An 18,575-nucleotide genomic window follows, 5' to 3' on the forward strand; every position below is an offset into this window, starting at 1 on the left:
CAGCAAGACCCAGCCTAAAAACCACGCCTAAGTGAGAAAGTCAGGCCTATCTGCTCTGGATTCTGTGCTGGCTGCCTCCATGCTCCTGATGTAAATCCTCCACTCCCTGAACTGCCTGTGATCACCCCCCTAATCATTAACACGCACCTTCGATTCGCTCCCTTTTTGTACCATTAACTCTGTGTGGTGCTGCACATCTGCAGACCAGGGAGTCATTAGGAGAGATGAGTCCCAGATGTTGAAGAGACATGGTAGCATTTTGTGGATTACAACTGGGAGAAATAAACCCCAAAGTTTTAGCATTTATTTGACAGTGAATTCATTTCGTTACGTGGAGGTGGCGACAAATTTTAATTTAATGTATTTTTTTCAAAGCCCATCTCTTGAAATTGTTTTCTCTTGGAATAATCTTGAAATAATTTTTATCTGGGGAAGGTTGAAGTCTAGCTGCAAAGTAAGAAACACGTCCATTTTCTCCTCTCATCTTTTCTCCCGTCTCTCCTCAAATTATCCTCTGTGCCTGGGATGCTGCTACAAATGTTGGTACAAATATAGCACTTTCTGAGCTGTCAGCTATGGTGAAAGATGTTTTTCTTGGAAATTATAGAGCTTTGTCATCATCTCTAGAGCAAGTTACAATTTTCTGTTGATAATTTTGATAATTTTTTTCTGTTTCGATATTCTGTAAGATTAGAAATAGCAAAATTTGGTGAATCTGGAAGTGCAGGAATATCTGGATGTTGTTTTTGTCCAGAACAGAGTTCTACTTCCCTGTTTAATATCCAGATATGAATATAGCTTCCTGGTTTGATGATGAGATCTGGCTCCAAGACTTGGTTTCCCACCTTTCTAGTGGATATGATCATTTCATACCCACTGGTCCTCAGCAGGAACCAACCACTAAACACAATCCTTCCAGGGAAGCTGATGAAGCTGAAATTTTCCATAATCTAAAGAAAAATCCCTGTATGTTATCTCTCCACTTTTGGCATCCTACCCTGTGCTAATTCCTGGTGTCAAAGGAAAAGCTAAACCCTGTGTCCTCATCCCAGTGATCCACCAGGTGACAACAACCCACCTTGGAAATACCTCCAACTCTGCCAAGGATTAATCCATTACCATCTTCCTGCTGCAGGAAGGCACTTAAATGGGTGAAACATTGCTAAAATATTGATTCCTTGGCATGCTAAAATTCCCAGAGGAAGAAACACTTTTGTCCTGGAACGTTCCCAGAGAAATTTTGCCCTGACAGGAATGTTTAATGGCATTACCATGAAAAAGAATTGCTGTTTGCTGAAAATGAAGATATGCTCTTATTCCATTCTCAACTTTGGCCTCCAGAGAACTAATTTGCCCAGACATCCTTTCTCTTGTATTTAAGAGCACTGGAGCTCACACTTTGCATCCGAATCTTGATTTGTGGGAATGACGGCTCTGGTAAAATTTTCATCCCCGAATGTATTTTTCTGAGTGATCCAATTTTCTGTTCAGATTATATTAGCATATTTAATATGAATAATAGTGGATTCCTGTTTGTTTAAAGCTACACAGGAGCTCTGGAAAAGTGGACTTGCTTGCTCTCTACCTCCAGCAGTGAGAGCTACGGGATGTGGTCCATCCTAAGCACGGGCACAGGAGTTTGCTCTGACAAAGTGCTGGATTTTAGACCTAGAACTGAGAGGTTAATTGTCTTTAAAATGGTTTGCACATGGGTAGAGCTGAAAGCCCACATACTTATTTGACTTCCCTCTTTCAAGCTGGAGTGTGTGGAAAATGAAAATGCCCAAATTATTTCAGATTTGAGGCTGTAAATGCCTACACCAGTAGTGTCGTGGAGGAAACAGTCTTGGAGTAGCTTTAATTTACACCACAGAGAGTGGAAAAGCAAGATTAGTGGCTAATTTCATTCTAGCAACACTTAAAAATTTGTATTTCCTTTGAAATGCTGTTTTAAGAGCAACAACAAAAAAATCCTGTGTTTTCCCATGGTGTGGGATCCCCACTGGCAGCAGCTCCAGGTCATTTGGGGTCTTCACCTGTCACAAACCTCAACAGAAGACCTTAAGGGAGATTCCTGGTTGGATGCAGCAGTCACTCCTAGACTTGGAAAAGCTAGACAGTTCAGACAAAAGGCATGTGAATGTTTCAGATCTGGAAAAGGAAATTTTTTTTATTTGTTGTAGGAACAAGTAAGTTTTATAAGTTCCTGGAATTTTTCTTCATTAAAAGGTAGGAAGTACTAAGATATACTTGGATTTGCTTTAGGAGGTACTAAAACCAAAAAAATTTGGCAAAACACTGTGGTGTTTGGTTAATGATTAGGTAAAAGCTGTGTCAAGAAGTAACATTGCAGGACCCTTTGGTGACAGATAATCAGGATTCGAGTTTCTGGTAAGGAAGGAACAACCATCTCAGGACAGGACAAAAAGAAATTACCTCAAGTTGCACCAGGGGAGGTTTAAGTTGGATTTAGGAAAAATTTTTTCATGGAAAGGGTTGTCCAGCCCTGGAACAACTGCCCAGGCCAGTGGTGGAGGCCCCATCCCTGGAGGGATTTGGCACCTGGGGATGAGGCAAATAGACCACATATGGATGTGGCACTTGGGGCATGGTTTTGTGGTGGCTTTGGCAGTGCTGGGGAATTGGACTTGATGATCTTGGATGGCTTTTCCAACCAAAATCATTCACTGATTCTATGAAGACCCTGAAAAACATCCATCACCACTCTAAACTGTCCCCCCAAGGGACGCGGGAGGAGAAGGAATATCTGACATTTCTTCCTGGGATGTCTCATGAGAGCCCTGACACTCCTCCCCACTGCTCTGTAACCTTGGGAGACATCATGGAGGAGACTGGGAATGCCTCAAAATCTGTGAGAAATTAATTTTCCTGTATCAAGGAGAAGGCAGAAAATGTTTTGCCACCCAGCTCAGGGCTCTGGGACAGCTGCTCCTAACGTGGGGTCATTTGCTTTGTCATTATTTAAGTTGAGCTCTGGGGAAACTGTGAAGGAGGAAATTATTCTTTATAAATTTGAATTTTAGTGTATATTTTCTCAACTAGTGACTCTTCAAAAATCTCACTGTGAAATGTGCTGCAAGTCTATTATTTGAAAACCAGTTTGTTTTTTAACATTGAGGATTTTGCATCATGGAAAGCAGTTCTCAGCTTGCCCCAGTTGCCTCATGGAGGCATTTTAGTTCAGCTCTGCTCTTGAGAGTTTCCAGCCACTGAACCCAGTGATGCTTCAGGGTAGGGCTGATTTAGGGACTGTCACTGCCTCGTGCTGAGCACTCCTGCATGTCCCTGGGCATGGTTTTCCCTGTACTCTCTCCTGTGTCTGGTACCTCCTTGGTGGCTCATCCATGCTCAGCCTGGTTTGGAATTGAATTGTGACCCTACAAATACTAAATCACCGGGTTCTGTAGGAACAATGTGCAGTGTTGGACCTTGGCTCCATCCTGATTGTTTGCAGATGTTGTGGGTGTCCTGAAGAAATAGTGTCTTGACTCATCCTAAAAAATGTTCACCCTCTGCACAAGCACTTTAAACTGTGATCTATGGAAGGCCTGTGGCACCACATGCCTCCCCCTCCCACTGATATTTATTAATATATTTATTTATACTAATGTAGAGTGAGAATTAAGCTGTTTACTACCAGAAATTCTCCATTTTCCAGCCTGTATAATACATTCCTACTTCTGCCCGTTGTGAAACTTCTCTGTTTATCAGTGTGTTGCTTCACCTTTTGTTCTGAGCAGTTGTTCCACTCACAGAATAGCTCCATTATCCTCACATTTGCCTGTTTGCTGTAATGAAGACAACTGGATTCCTAATAGTCTATTAAATGGTCTATTAAATAATGGAGCTGCTGGAGGGACCCTGGTAATACTGTACAGAGTGGCAGGGTAATAACTCTGTGATTCAGATGCTGCCTGGATTTCTCTCACAGCTGTTTGAAATGTTTTCTGGAGAGTTTTCATAAATCTTTCTACTTCTCAGCTGGCCTGTGGCCAGGAGGGATCCACTTGTTTTACTAGAACCTGAGATATTCAGCAGATGGGGCAAGTTCCCAACTGCTGGAACTGTTAATCCAAGATGCAGAAGACAGGCTGGCAGGACTGGCCACCTGCCTGAAGATAAAAAAACACAGGAGGTATAAATCTGGATTAATTCAGTGAAAAAAAGGTGTGTATTTACATTTCTGGAGCAGAACTGCTCTAATGGTGCACTGATCTTGATCTGTGAATATCCATGGGCAGCTGTTTATATTTTAGTTCTGACCCAAACTAGATCTCCATATATCAGGTGCCTCAAAAGGCTACTGACCACTTCAGGGCTCCTAAGGTTTTACCTTCAAACACAGAAGTCAGGAGGCTTTATAAGGTCTTAATTGATTCACAGACTGTGTAAATTACTTGCTCGTGTTGAAGCAGAGCCTGAAAAATATGATTCTTGACTCACACTCCGATATTTGAAGATCAAGACTTAACTTCTCTTGAAGAACCTAATCCCAAAGGCACATGATTGGTCCTGCTGAGGTCACAGATTTAGGATTTTTCTAAATTGGGGATTAACTCCCTACCTTGCCATTGGCAGTGGTGCTTGTTGTTGGACATCACTGCAGTCCTGATGTCTACTCTTTTAAAATTATTTGAAACTTTTTCCTTTTTTTTCTTCCACAAAGAGAATAGTTTGTCTTTTTCCTCTGTTCTTCAGTTTTTCTCCCCCAGCTCTGAAACATTGCACTTACATCCCAATGTATGCATTATTACTCCAAATCTTTATCATGATATAGCACCATAGGAAGTCTGTGCAATCAAATGTTGGGTTTTTTTCAACAAGTGCTCGTTCTTTATTGGCAGATGGATCTTTACTGGGACATGATTAAAAATGAACAGTATAAAATCCCAACACTCCCTCTCTTTCTTTCCTGTTCCATCAAAGTACAAGCAGTTGTGCACTAAGAACACTTCAAATGCAATGACAACAACCACAAAGGCAACTTTCTGTCCAGTGTTTGTGTTGATAAGAGATTTTATTGGTGTGACTGTGGTTTATATCACTAACACTTAACCAATTGTTATGTTCTCTGCCCTTTGAACTGAGCAGGAGCGAGTGTTGCTGCTTTGGGCGTATTTTGATTCTTTTAAAGCTCCACCGGATTCTGTCTTACAGACCTTCTGGACTCAGAGCTGCTCAGAAGCCCCCTGCACTCTCAGGGTAAGAGCTTGTTTCTATCCTGGTTTTGGCTTGCTGTGAATGATTGTCCTCCTGGGGCTTGGAATGAAATGACTAATATCTCTTCTAACCCAAACTGTTCTATGATTCCATGATTTTTCCATGATTCTGGGATTGTGGGGAGAAGGAATGACAGGGGTGTCTTTTCCATGGTGGGATGGTTTGTCAGCATTGTTCCCTTTTGCCATCAGCTTTTATTCTGTGTATATGTTCTGTATGTTTTATTCTATATATTTATATATCTCTTACATTCAACAGATAAATTGATTCCAGGACAGACATGGCATTTCTTTTATAGGTGAACCACCTGTCAATGTTTGCACTTATGGGTCCCATTTCTGTGGTTCTCCTCATCCAGGAACTCTGGTGGTGTTGGGTGACTGGAAAAGCTGAGACCCTATGAGTGACCACCTTCCACCCTCTACGTTTTTTATAGTCCTTACTCCTTCCTTCTCCATAATTTTTTCTTGTTATCTGAAAATCAGTGTACCTTGTAAAACTTTTATGCTGCTTTCTTTTCCTTTCGCTTGTCCTAAGAAATTACTGGATATTTCTCTGAGGTCTCTGCACATTAAGATTTTTGTTTGTGCTTTGTGTTGATGTCTCAACACTTTGTTTTAGTACTTTTGCTGTGGCATCTCATATATTCCATTTATTCTGCAGGATCCATTTTTTTTTTTTGTGCATTCAAAACTTCCTGGTGAACTTAAAATTCAAACGGCTGTGGACTCGAGGGATGAGAGACCTTCAAAAGCATTTCAGTTCTATCCTGTCCTGGGAGTGCATTAAATTGCTAATGGAGATGTGCCTTGAGAGCACAAAGGCTCAAAAATGAAAATCTTGGAGTGATGTCTTCAGAGTTGAGGTCAACACTTCTTTTCTTGCTGACTGCACATAAACCCAGCACTGTCCCCTCCTCATTGCTGTGGTTCACACCGAGTTTTGGTTGAAGTTGTGACATCACCCACCTGATGGCAACTTTACAATTATATATTTTGGGTATTATACTTGCAAAAAAGTGTAGTCAGAGAATGAGGTCTGTGTTAGGAGCCAGGAAAGGATTTTGTTCTGTGGTTATTATCTAATGGTACTGAATTCTGAAAAAATCTTGTCTTTATTTATGCTGGTCACCTGTAATTTGTTTGCAGCATTTTTTCAGCTGGAAGTCACATTTCCCCGTGTTATCAACCATATAAAACCATCCAATGGATCTGAACTGCAGTTGTTCTGGTTCCTTCCTAGCTGGGAAAGAATTATTTGGCATGATTGGATGCAGCTGGTGCAGCTCTAGGAAAGGGTGAAAAACTCTTTTGAAAGACTCTTCAAGATGGTTTTGATAAATTCAAAGTTTGAGAGTTTTTATTTGCTTTCCATTAAAAAGCTATAAAAGAGACAACTGCTCATATGTTGCAGGAGGAATTTCTTTACCCTGTTGAGAGATGGCAGATGGAAAAGCAGGAATTTTATGTTGCAGTGATAGCTGGCATGTTGTACATGTTAATGTCCTGCTTCCCATCTTCAACAAAACTCTAAATTTTGGGACGAGACAGTGGAAAGATTACAACCTGTTTCATGATGTGTGTTTGTGGTTGCTCTGTGTGTGTGATGACGTTTCCCAGACTCATCTGTGCACTTCCACCATTATTTTTCCTCACAGTTTGGAGAGGAAAAAGCTCTGGACTTCCAATTTGTCTCTTTTATACTTGTATTCCTGGTCATGGGTGGTGTTTTGAGCTCGTGGTGTCAGGGGCTCCTGTGCCCCCAGTGTGGTGTTTGGGGATGTGGGGGGGGTGCTCAGAGAGCCCCACTGGGCTCTGTCTGTTTTCCCCCCTCTCTGACCCATAGGAGCTGCCCTTGGCTGCTGGAGGGTTTTCTCCACTGGTTGCTCTCAAGGCCAAAGGCAGTGGACACGCTGAAAATAACAGATGTTCTTGTTCCTTTTGCTGACATTCAAAATCTGCTTTTTCTGATGTAACAGATAATTTTTTGTGGCAGCTGAAGAGATGAGATCCTTATTTCCCTGAACATCTCAGATGGATATGAAAGCAATATTTTGCTTTGTCTGATTTATGGATGTGTGTTGCCATTGCCAGTGGATTATCTGGATTTTTACTTGACATTGTGGAGACTTGTTACAGATGTACATTTATTTCTTTCTCCCCTGTCCCTGCAGAGGATTTGTTCATTCTGGCATACACCACAAGCTTTTGTTTTGGGTTGTGCAGAGAACAGAAAGGGTTTGTGCTACTGTTTGCATGAGCCACCAGAACTGTATCAGTTTTCCTTGGACTTGCTTAAGGTTTGCTTCTCTCCTCCAGGCCTTGGGATGGAACTTTTATTCCACTTCAGATCGTGACACTGGATCACTCCTTCCCTTCCCAGTTTGCCTTGTTTACATTACCAACATTTAGTAAAGCTCTATATACATCTGAATGTTTTTTAACATCAGTTTTAGATCATGTTTGGCATTAAACACTGTCTGAGACACCCTATAGTTTGTTTTTATTTATTTCTTTGGGCCAGCCTTTCTTGTAAGTGTGTTTTTGGTTGCCTCCAAAGTCAGCACAGGGATATCCACCAAGGGAGTGGACCCTTATCAGGAGAGGGCTCTTCCATCCTCACCCCACAGTTGTGTTCCTGCACCTCTTCCCACTTCTATGGATTTCAAAAGCAGTGAAATATGGCAGATTTACATCCCAGAGTTGTTTTTTATGTCACACTATGTGACAGGAGCTGGTGTTTCACTTGCTGCACACTCAGCAGGATTTGTCCATTGAAGAGATTCTGGTAAATCCCCAGGTATGGGGGGTCCTGTGCAAAGCCACTGGACACCTGAGCCTGGACTTGTGTTAGTGGGGGAGGAAAAGGGCTCAGGAGACCTGGGAGAAACCCCAGTGACTGGATTTGCCACGTGCTTTGGCTGTAGCAGTACCTGGGTGTGAGGGATTGACTCCTATTCAGTAAAGGTTCATGCAGGACCTTGTCCTAGGGATCCTGAGCTGGAGCACCTCTCCTGTGAGGAAAAGGTTGTTCAGCCTGGAGAAGGGAAGGCTCCAGGGAGACCTTAGGGCCCCTTCCAGTGCCTAAAGGGGCTGCAAGAGAGCTGGAGAGGCACTTTGGACAAGGGATGGAGGGACAGGACAAGGGGGAATGGCTTCCCACTGCCAGAGGGGAGGGTTAGATGGGATATTGGGAAGGAATTGTTGGGTGTGAGGGTGGTGAGGCCCTGGCACAGGTTGCCCAGAGAAGCTGTGGCTGCCCCATCCCTGGAAGTGTCCCATACCAGGTTGGACGGGGCTTGGAGCAACCTGGGCTAGTGGAAGGTGTCCCTGCCCATGGCAGGGGGGTTGTCTGGATGGCCTTTAAAGTTCCCTTCCAATCCAAACAATTTATTAGTTATAATTCCAGTTATTATTTTATAATCCAAACCATTTATTATTTTATAATTCCATTTATTATTTTATAATTCCATTTCAGCAAGATGCAACCCCAGGACATTATTATTCTTTGGATGGGCAAACACGTAAGTTGAGCACAATCCCGTTGCTGCTGCAGGAGGAGATTTCTCCACTCGCAGGGTGGTCGGAGAGGAGTTTTTTGAGATGTGCCGGTGCTCTCCACCCGCTCCTGCAGCGCAGTGGGAATGTGCAGCTTTCCCAGCCATCCACCCGATGGCAGCACAGCGATGGATGTCACACACACCCGGCACAGCCACGGCCTCGCCGCCCATCACAGGCTCCGGGATAAACGAGAAGCAGCTTTTTCACAATCCCCCCTAAAAATCCAAATTTCCCCCCCCCCCCCCGCGTCGTGTTTTCCAACGCTTTTATTTAAACTCCTTGTTAAGATATATATTTAGGAAATAATTCTCCTAGTTCAGGCTCAGGGGAAAATGCTGCAGCAGGTATAAAACAGAGCTCAGAAATTCCCAGCCTGTGGCCAAAACACCCATTTTCTGAGTGGCTGAAACTGGGGTTTCCACTTTATACTCGTGCAATTGCAACTGCATTAAGTCATGAAAGAGGGTAATACAATGTACCATCATTTTCAAGTAATTTAATCACGAAAACTAAAAATTTGGAAGCAAACAGATATTTTACTTAATAGAAACCATCTGCACTGTACAGTAGGCAAATTGTATAAAAATGAATAAAACTGTCTCTGGAGGCAAATGACTCAGGCACCAGCTTATATAATGAAGATGTATATGTGCCTTTTAGCATTTGCATTGTCTATTAGACGAGGTAAATCGCAGCCTTGGTGTAAAGGAAACAGTTACAGATTTTATTACCATCATATGACTGATGACAAAGGCAGGAATAGAAATAATTCCTTCATAGGGGGCTTGTTCCAGCCCCCAAACAGCTTTGGACTGGTCTGTGCAGAGAAAGCTTTGCTGATGGGGGGTTATTGGGATGTTTTTGGACAGGTTGGTTTTCCTGGGGGAGTATTTTCCCCTGCTTGGGCTTTTCCCTGCTTGATTCAGGCCTGACTCATTTGGGATTGTCCAGAGAGGATTTGCTACTGGACTTTTATTTGGCAGAGCTGGGTGGATGAGCTTTAAAGTGGTCCTCTAAAGCAATCTTTAAAACTGGTCCTTTAAACTGGTCCTTTGGACCACACACTTGTTTGCCAGAGAGATGCTGTCCCTCCTTGCTGCTGTCTCATCTCTCTTCCCCTGTTGCTGAAGGACAGATTTCATTACTTTTCAAAATATTTATTCCTTCTCATTCAGCAGCTTTCCTAAATGATGGCAAATAATATGAATTATTCAATTGCAGGGATGGAATAGCCCTCCTCTACTCTGCTTTTAAATGAAGTTTATGAGAGCCACTTTCAGTGGCAGAGATTTAACACTCGAAATAGATGTTCCCTGCCTTGAAAGCTTTTACTCTTTCTCCCAAATCCACAATATCTGGTGAGAAGAGCAGGAATTTTCTGCCACAACATGGAAAATCCCACCCTCCCAGTGACATTCCTGCCTATACTTTCTCAACTGGCATTTTAAAGGATAGGAGGGAAATGTGTGGGATGCAAAAACAGATTTATTTTTGATTTGGGAAGAATAAAAAAGGCAAAAGCAGAATCACTTTCCACTTGCATATTAAGCATATTTGGCAACGAGAACATTTCGCATTAACAAATATGTAAAGTAAAAATACGTCCCAAAAGATTAAGACTTCTGTGAATTTAAAACAAATTAGATGCAATTTCCTACCCCGATATTCCCACTTTCTGTTTTGCTTGGTGTTATTGTATTGCACAGATCCACGTGTTTCACCTGCCCTGGCACTGGAGCCATGGAACTGCTGTTTCATGTGTGGGAACATAAACACCCACCAGCATTTTGGGTAAAAAGCTCCTTATTTTTTTCTGAGCACCCCCTGCGGTGTTTGAGTGCACAAGTTCTTTAAAAAAGGAAGGAAATGCTGGGGATCCAGAGGCTGCTCTTTAGCAGAGAATTCCAGTTTCAAGGCAGACAGGTCAGATTTGAGGCTGAATTGTTTAAAAATGGATATATAAGGAGAAGGTTCTCTGGGGGCTTGATGCCACTCTGGTCAAGGCAGCGAGTCATTCCTGACTTCAACCACCTGGATTAAAAACTCCCTGACACAAAAATCACCCAGATATTTAGCCCAGACCTACTACCCTGGGAAGGAATTAGGCCATCAAGTTCAGAGAAGGATCAGTCTCATGCCCTGAAATACCTTGTTAACAGTATTTGATAACATCAGTTACTTTAATGAAAAGGAAAACATATTTCCTTGTCCATGATCATTCAAATCTGAATACAAAAAAATTCTTTACCTGTTGGGTTTTTTTGGGGGTTTTTTGTGAAAATGGAGCTCACTTTGGGAAATCTTGCTTATCTCCTTTTTGTTTTGCCGGAAGACATATGGAATTTAAGTCCTTACAGACTTTTAATATTCGAAATATAATATTTTATGTGTTGCTAAGCCACGGTTTATCTTTTTATTTTTAAATTTGGTGATTAATAGTGAGTAAAACATGAAACTCTGAGATGTAAAGAGCCCCAGAGTCCAAAAGCACAAAGGAAATGGCTTCAGAATGAAGACATTTATTTTCTTCTTGCTTCCATGTACCGTGGTTTATTTAGTTTCATGTGATTTGTGCCAGGACAAAGTGTGTTCTATAAACAAAAAAAGGGATAAGGTTAAACCAGTAATGAAGTGCAATGATAATAAAAAATACTGATGATAAAAAAGGATGATTAAAAAAAAGAAGGGTGAAGAGTGTTGCGAGCACAGAGTGGGCGAGGCAGTGAGACATCAAAAACCAGATTCATTAGGAAATTAAAATAACTGTGTTTGATGGGGGGAAAAGAGGGTTCAGAACCCCAACCCCGCTCCCATCCCCGGTCCGTGGAGTGGGAACACCAGCTCCTTCTCCACACGATGGCACTCTTAAGCTTTCAAACAAATTCATCTTCAGCTCTCAACGTTTAATCCAAACCCTGTTTTTCTCCCCTGCCAAAAGCTAAGAAGGACTCCGCGAGGGGGGGGGGGGGGGGACGGGACGGGACACACACACAACTTGGAGTCCCCCTTGAAATACAAAGGTCCCAGGTTGTCCCAGCCCACCCCGCTCCATGACTTTGGGGGTGCATCTTAAGTGGATCCAGTCATGATCAGTGTGCTCCCTGTTCGGCAGGGAGGGACAGGGCTCCATCCCTGGAGTGGCTGAAGGGCAGTGGAGAGCAGCTGGAAATGCTGTTTTGGATGCACTAAAAAATCTGTTAAAAAGCCCTTCTGCACAGCAAGGAGGCCACAAACTCCACAGCCCGAGAGCCAGCTCGTGTTTGGACATCTATGGGGGAAAAAGGTCGTATTTTTTTGTTTTGTAGCTTTTTCTGAACAGCCCAAGCTATACAAAAGTCCGAAGCATGGGCTGGTTTCTTGAACAGTTTTTCCTGTTAAGTGTGTTTTAAAATCAAGGATTCTTTACCATCAATCTGGCAGCTTCTAGGGGGGGCTAAATTTATTCCTTCTTAAAGTGTGTGTGGGAGGGGAAGGAGGCAGGGGGGTGGAGGGGGCAGATCCTGCCCTTCCCAGTGCAATTATTTCAATGGTGGTGTTGCCCTGTCCAGGAGGGATGTGTGTGCCTGCCAGAAAAGTCAGCAAATCACGGCACACCAGTACAGCCATGGAAGCAATTTCTGCTCCTTTCTCCCCTCTCCCTGCTGCCAGGTGGTTTTGGGGATTGTGCTCAGGGGGCTGGAAGGATTTTCCAGGCCTGCAGCCTTGTGGCATGTGGTGGTTGCCCAGGCAGCAGCTTGAACCCTGCTCACAACCCACCCACCTGGGTCTGTGCACAGGTTGCTGACCTGATATGTTTTCCTGGCAGGGGAAAAAACAAGCCCTTGCTTCTTTGTTCCCTTTTTCACCTGAAGGGTTCATCTACCTATTGGATACAGAGCTCCAAACTTTTCCACCAGGTCTTGACCACCAGCATGTAAAGCCACTGTTCCTGCTGGTGAGTGGTGCCAACTTCTTTTTAGGGGGAAAGAGAGACTCTCATCACCATTTCACTGCTGGAAAAAAAAAAAAAGGGGCATTTTATCACCAGGCAGGGCAGCAGCTGCACCAGGAGTGAAGCTCAGAGGGCTTTTGGCACAGCCCCCATGGCACCCATCCTCATATCAAGAGCCCCCACTGCCAGAGTTGGAATTAATCTTGCAAAACTGAGGACAACTTCTTATTGAAAACTCAGTAGCAAAGGGTCACTGCATCACCAAATCAAGGGCAGCACGTGTGGCAAAAAGGTCAAATTTCTGAGTCTTTGCACAGCACATGAGCCCTCTGTGAGGATGCTTTGCAGGTGTCGTGTAACCCACATCCTAAAGGTACCAGTGTCATGTACATCCTAAATGCACAAGGGTAATGCACATTCTAAAGGTACCAGCACATGAGGAGAGGGGCTGGTACCAGTTTGGGGGCTCTGCAGGCAGAAGAGCTCCTCCCCTGTGGTGGGGTGTGCCCAATACTGGTGAATATTGGGATAGTAGGGGGAGCTGGGCTGTGTGTGGGAAGCAAGGTGGGTTGGGACAGGGTCAGGGCAGGAGCTGGGAGTGCTGATTCCCGGCCCCTACCTGCCCTTGGATGCTTGTTGACTCTTTCTGCTGCTTTCTGGCTGTCTGTGGGCTGTGGGGTCCTGTCCTTCCTATGGCCCAGCACCCATAGGGACACTTCTGGGAGTGGCTGGGGAGAGAGAGAGGTTTCTGAGCTGTGCTAGATTATATCTTTCAAAAATTGCCAAGCTGGGGTTAGAGGGCATTCTCAAGGGAGTGTCCAAAATCAACACGATTATCTTGATTATTAATATTTGCATTGGCAGAACTACTGTAGATTTGTGTGGAGAAACACAGTCCCTCCACTGCTTATTGCTGTGTGGCTGCAGAGCCTGTTGGGCAGCAGCTCATTCATCTGCAGAGTGGACAATCTTATTTTTCTGCATTTTCATAAATGTCAAGAGAGTTTAATGTGCAATCTGTGTTAGTGGCTGGCTGACATCATCTCTTTTGGGCCAAATCCTGCCACTGCCCCTAGGATGAGGTGCAGTGAGCCCAGTGCAGATCACCTGGATCTTCAAAGGACAAGCAGGACCTGTATTTTAGATGGGTAAGTGAAATTTGTGCGTATCTGACCAGCACTCCTAGGCATCCCAGGCACTTTAATTCGTTATCTTTTCCATCCAAAACCAGTCAATTTTTGCTGAAACTCAGTCCTGTGTCACTTTTTAAGCAGCCCCACGACCTTTCCAAAACACTCCCTGGTGCTCCAGAGGTTAAAAATAATTCACTCATTGGATCAATGCTTAATTAGACAAGAGATTATTTGTACAAACCAGGAAACAATCATTTGGGCAGAGTTCATTCTCCTGGTGTGTTCTGCCTTATTTTTCCTAAAGAAATTCTTTTGTTACGATTTTTGGAGCGTGAGCAGGTCAAGTGTCATCCCTGGCTCTTTTTTATTTTAAAAAGAGTTCTAATGCACTTAATAAAAATATGATGGAGAGACCCATTGCTACAGATACAATTTTCTGCTGAAATTCAAATACTGAGTTAAGTTCATTAGTTACAAAACTCTAATTTTTTAATTGCTTAATACAACCTTGCTATGTTTTCTTGTTCATTGAAGTAGGAAATTGGGGGTTTTTTTGGTAAGTATGTAGCAGATATGATGCAAGAAACAATAGATCTGTGCCTGGGAAGAACTTGGTGTTGTCTCAAGTTATTTACAGAGCTTTTCTCTGGAAGCTGGGAAGGGGAATGAGACAGGGACTCTTCACTGCAATTACAACACATCTCTTGAGGTCACCTGCATTTTCAGTTACATGTGTTGCACAGGGAGCATAATTTATTCCAGTTAATTTTGGATTTGAGGAGCAAAACCACCCAGTGATTCATGTGGTGACTGCAGAAGGTTTGGAGTGTGTTGGTGTTTGTGGTGCTTTCACTGTGGCCCAAGTGTGGCTCCAATGGGGCAGTTGCTCCCCTGGTTTGGGGGGTAGAGCTGATCTTCCCCTTATCAAATGCAGATGCTCAATGAATGGCAAAAGTGCTTTTAAAAGGGGCTCGTGGAACACTTTGAAAATATTAATTAGTGTGTTGAAGCATTCTGCATAGCATATCATAGTAAAACTGCTCCAGGGGGTTGCTTGGAATGAATTATTAATATGAATCCCTCTCTCCCTTATGCTTCACACCCTGATTTTATGGGACTTGGCGTGGGTTGGGGTGTCTATTAGATTCACTTATTGCCTGTTTAGTGGGAGTACTTTTGTAGACTGCAGCAAAAGGTCACTAATTTTTTTTTTTTTCAGAATCCCAAATTTTAATCAGTGAAAGAAACTAGAATCCCCCAAATATGAAAAGAGAGAGAGTGAAGGAAAAAAAAATAATAAAAAGAAGCAAACTCGTGACAAAGGCAGGACTGAAATCACATCATTGTTATGCTGTGGGGAACAGGGACATGTCCAGGCTCCTCCTGTGACCTCAGGACCAAACTGGTTTAGGAGCATCTCCACTGCCATGTACTGAACTGGAGGTATGGAATATCCACATGCAAATCTCACCTCCACCCTTGTCCAGACAACCCTGAGAAGAGCATTTCCACTAAAACACTGTTGTAACATGTTCACGCTCCTTTCACAGCCATTTAGATGCCTTGTACCACAAGTGGAGAATTCATTAAATTCACAGAGCACAGTTCCTTTTCCCCTTTTGGCTTTACAATATCACAAAGTTGAACCTGTTAACCTAACACTGAAAGAGAAAAGCTGTGCTTGAAAAAAAAAAATGTTTTTCAGCTCTTGAGGTCTGTTTTGATGAAGTCCCTCGTGTGCAAATATAAATAAATCCATAAAGTAATTTGACTTTTAATTCATACTCGGATTATGGAAATATTTGTATTTGCATGGCTGCCAGACTGAATTACTGAGGGTTTTGAGAGTCCAGTTTTCATTCTTATAAGAAAAGAAATAGGAAATTGATGGTTTAGGAAACAGTGGCACCGGTGACACAGAGATTGTCAAGGGATGAAGTATTGTGGCAAACCCCAATTTGTCATCAAAGAACTATGGAATGGTTTGGGTTGGAAGGAACCTTAAAGATAATTTAGTTCCACCCCCTGCCATGGGCAGGGACACCTTCCACTAGCTCCAACCTGGCCTTGGACACTTCCAGGGATGGGGCAGCCACAGCTTCTCTGGGCAACCTGTGCCAGGGCCTCCCCACCCTCACAGCCAAGAATTCCTTCCCAATATCCCATTCTCTCTTTTGGTTTAAAGTCATTCCTCTTGTCCTGTTGTTATCTCCACTCCGTGAAGGCTGAGGGAGACTGAACTTTGGGCTTGACATGGTCTCACCCCACACCCAGAGCTTCCACTGTCTGCAGCACAAACAGCAAACAAGTTATCTGGGGGTACTGAGGATGAAGGGAACATTTTTCCCATAATATTCAACACAAAAAAAAAAAGAAAGAAAAAAAGACATGAATAAGGAGTTTATTTCTGCATCTGAAAATAGCTGCTTAAAAATAGATCTGTGTGTCATCTTTGAAAGTCTGAGGAGATGGTGTTTAAGCTTTCTCTGCAAGAAGCAAAAGGCAAGAAGAAAGGGAAAGCTCCTCACAAACAGCAGTGACATTCTGGCAGCATAAATGTTTGAGTTTATTTATGGTGTTAAAAACTTCAGTCAGAGTCATCATTTTAAAAAGCAAATCACAGAGTGGTAAATGCCAAGGAGATTATTAATAATAGCTTTTTTTTCTTTGTCCTTTTTTTTCCTTTTAAATTAAAAAAAAAGGTGAGAGACAGCATGTTCTGTTGGCGTCTAATAGAGAGAATAAATCTGCACCATCTGCAGAAGTTTGACACGGAAGATTTTCCTCTTTTGCTGTACTTCCCAAGAGTTCTGAGCTGCAATTCCTTGTTGATGACAGCTCCCTGCAATTATGACAGAAAGGAATCATCAGCATCAGCCATTTCTTACTTTTGTTTAAAAAAAAAAAAGCAATCCTGAGAACTAACCCTCTTTTAGGAGTTTAACTGGTGATGGATTTTTCTAAGGAAAAGATCATCTTACATTTTCTTAACTCGTGAGTGTTATTGGCTCTGCGTAATGTGTCTTTTTTTCTGCTTTTTTTTCTGTTCCAGAGGAGAAATGTTGCCACTGATTAATATTTGAAGCATGTAGACAACCTGCAGACCTTGCTCTCCCACTCAGATTTCTCCCTTTTCCCTCCTGAAAAAACAGTTTCATTGCTAAAACTCCGTGTTGGAATTTCATACTCCCAGGTGAAACACGATTATTTATTCACTTTATGTCACCAAAACTAAGGACAACTAATACTAGAAAGAGTTCAGCAAAGAGTTAAAACAATATCACATGTAATCTCTGTGGAGTTTGGGTAAGATTTCAACTCCTTGCTTAAAATTATGTGGGTCAACCTTATGATGTGGGCAATGAATAGGAAAATATGCTGCATTTCAGGAACTGAATTTTATATGTCTTTTAAGAAAATGCTAGTAATGCTCAGTGCAACAAAGTCTAAGATGTCAATTTAAGGGTTTGTGTGCGCACAAGGTACTGCAAAGCAAGTTGTAATGTGCTGTTGTAGGATCCTCTGGATAATTCATGGGGATTTGTTTTTATTTATTATTCAGACGAGGATTAAAATATTCCACATTCTCGTTTGAAAGTGTAAACTGAGAAACTGAGAGTTCTGGGAGATGAGAGAGATAAAGGAGCTAAAGAGGAACTTTCAGTGGCCTCTCCGTCCTGGCCGAGCCCCAAAATCCACGATGGCTTTTTGTTGACCTCAGCCCTGGGTGTGACTTGGGGGTGAAAGGGGCTCCTCAGGGCTGCTCTGAAGGTTGGTGTGATGGTGTGGGCTCAAGTTACATCCCAGAGCTGCCTCCCTGAATGTCATGAACCAGATTTAGCACCTGCTTATGTGGCTGCAAATCCAAAGAGCTCCATCAACACCAGGGGACCCACTCCAACATTGCACTAGCAAAACTGGGAAAGCTGATGTTTAAGCTGAGAGAAACCATCTTTTTCTTTTCTTTTCTTTTCTTTTCTTTTCTTTTCTTTTCTTTTCTTTTCTTTTCTTTTCTTTTCTTTTCTTCTTTTCTTTTCTTTTCTTTTCTTTTCTTTTCTTTTCTTTTCTTTTCTTTTCTTTTCTTTTCTTTTCTTTTCTTTTCTTTTCTTTTCTTTTCTTTTCTTTTCTTTTCTTTTCTTTTCTTTTCTTTTCTTTTCTCTTCTCTTCTCTTCTCTTCTCTTCTCTTCTCTTCTCTTCTCTTCTCTTCTCTTCTCTTCTCTTCTCTTCTCTTCTCTATCTTCTCTTCTCTTCTCTTCTCTTCTCTTCTCTTCTCTTCTCTTCTCTTCTCTTCTCTTCTCTTCTCCTTTCCTTTCCTTTCCTTTCCTTTCCTTTCCTTCCTTTCCTTTCCTTTCCTTTCCTTTCCTTTCCTTTCCTTTCCTTTCCTTTCCTTTCCTTTCCTTTCCTTTCCTTTCCTTTCCTTTCCTTTCCTTTCCTTTCCTTTCCTTTCCTTTCCTTTCCTTTCCTTTCCTTTCCTTTCCTTTCCTTTCCTTTCCTTTCCTTTCCTTTCCTTTCCTTTCTTTCTCTTCTCTTCTCTTCTCTTCTCTTCTCTTCTCTTTCTTCTCTTCTCTTCTCTTCTCTTCTCTTCTCTTCTCTTCTCTTCTCTTCTCTTCTCTTCTCTTCTCTTCTCTTCTCTTCTCTTCTCTTCTCTTCTCTTCTTCTATTCCTTCTCTTCTCTTCTCTTCTCTTCTCTTCTCTTCTCTTCTCTTCTCT

The sequence above is a fragment of the Manacus candei genome, unplaced genomic scaffold, assembly GCF_025592945.1.
Source record: "Manacus candei isolate 608988 ecotype Guabito, Panama unplaced genomic scaffold, ASM2559294v1 h1tg000050l, whole genome shotgun sequence".
Classification (NCBI taxonomy): Eukaryota; Metazoa; Chordata; class Aves; order Passeriformes; family Pipridae; genus Manacus; species Manacus candei.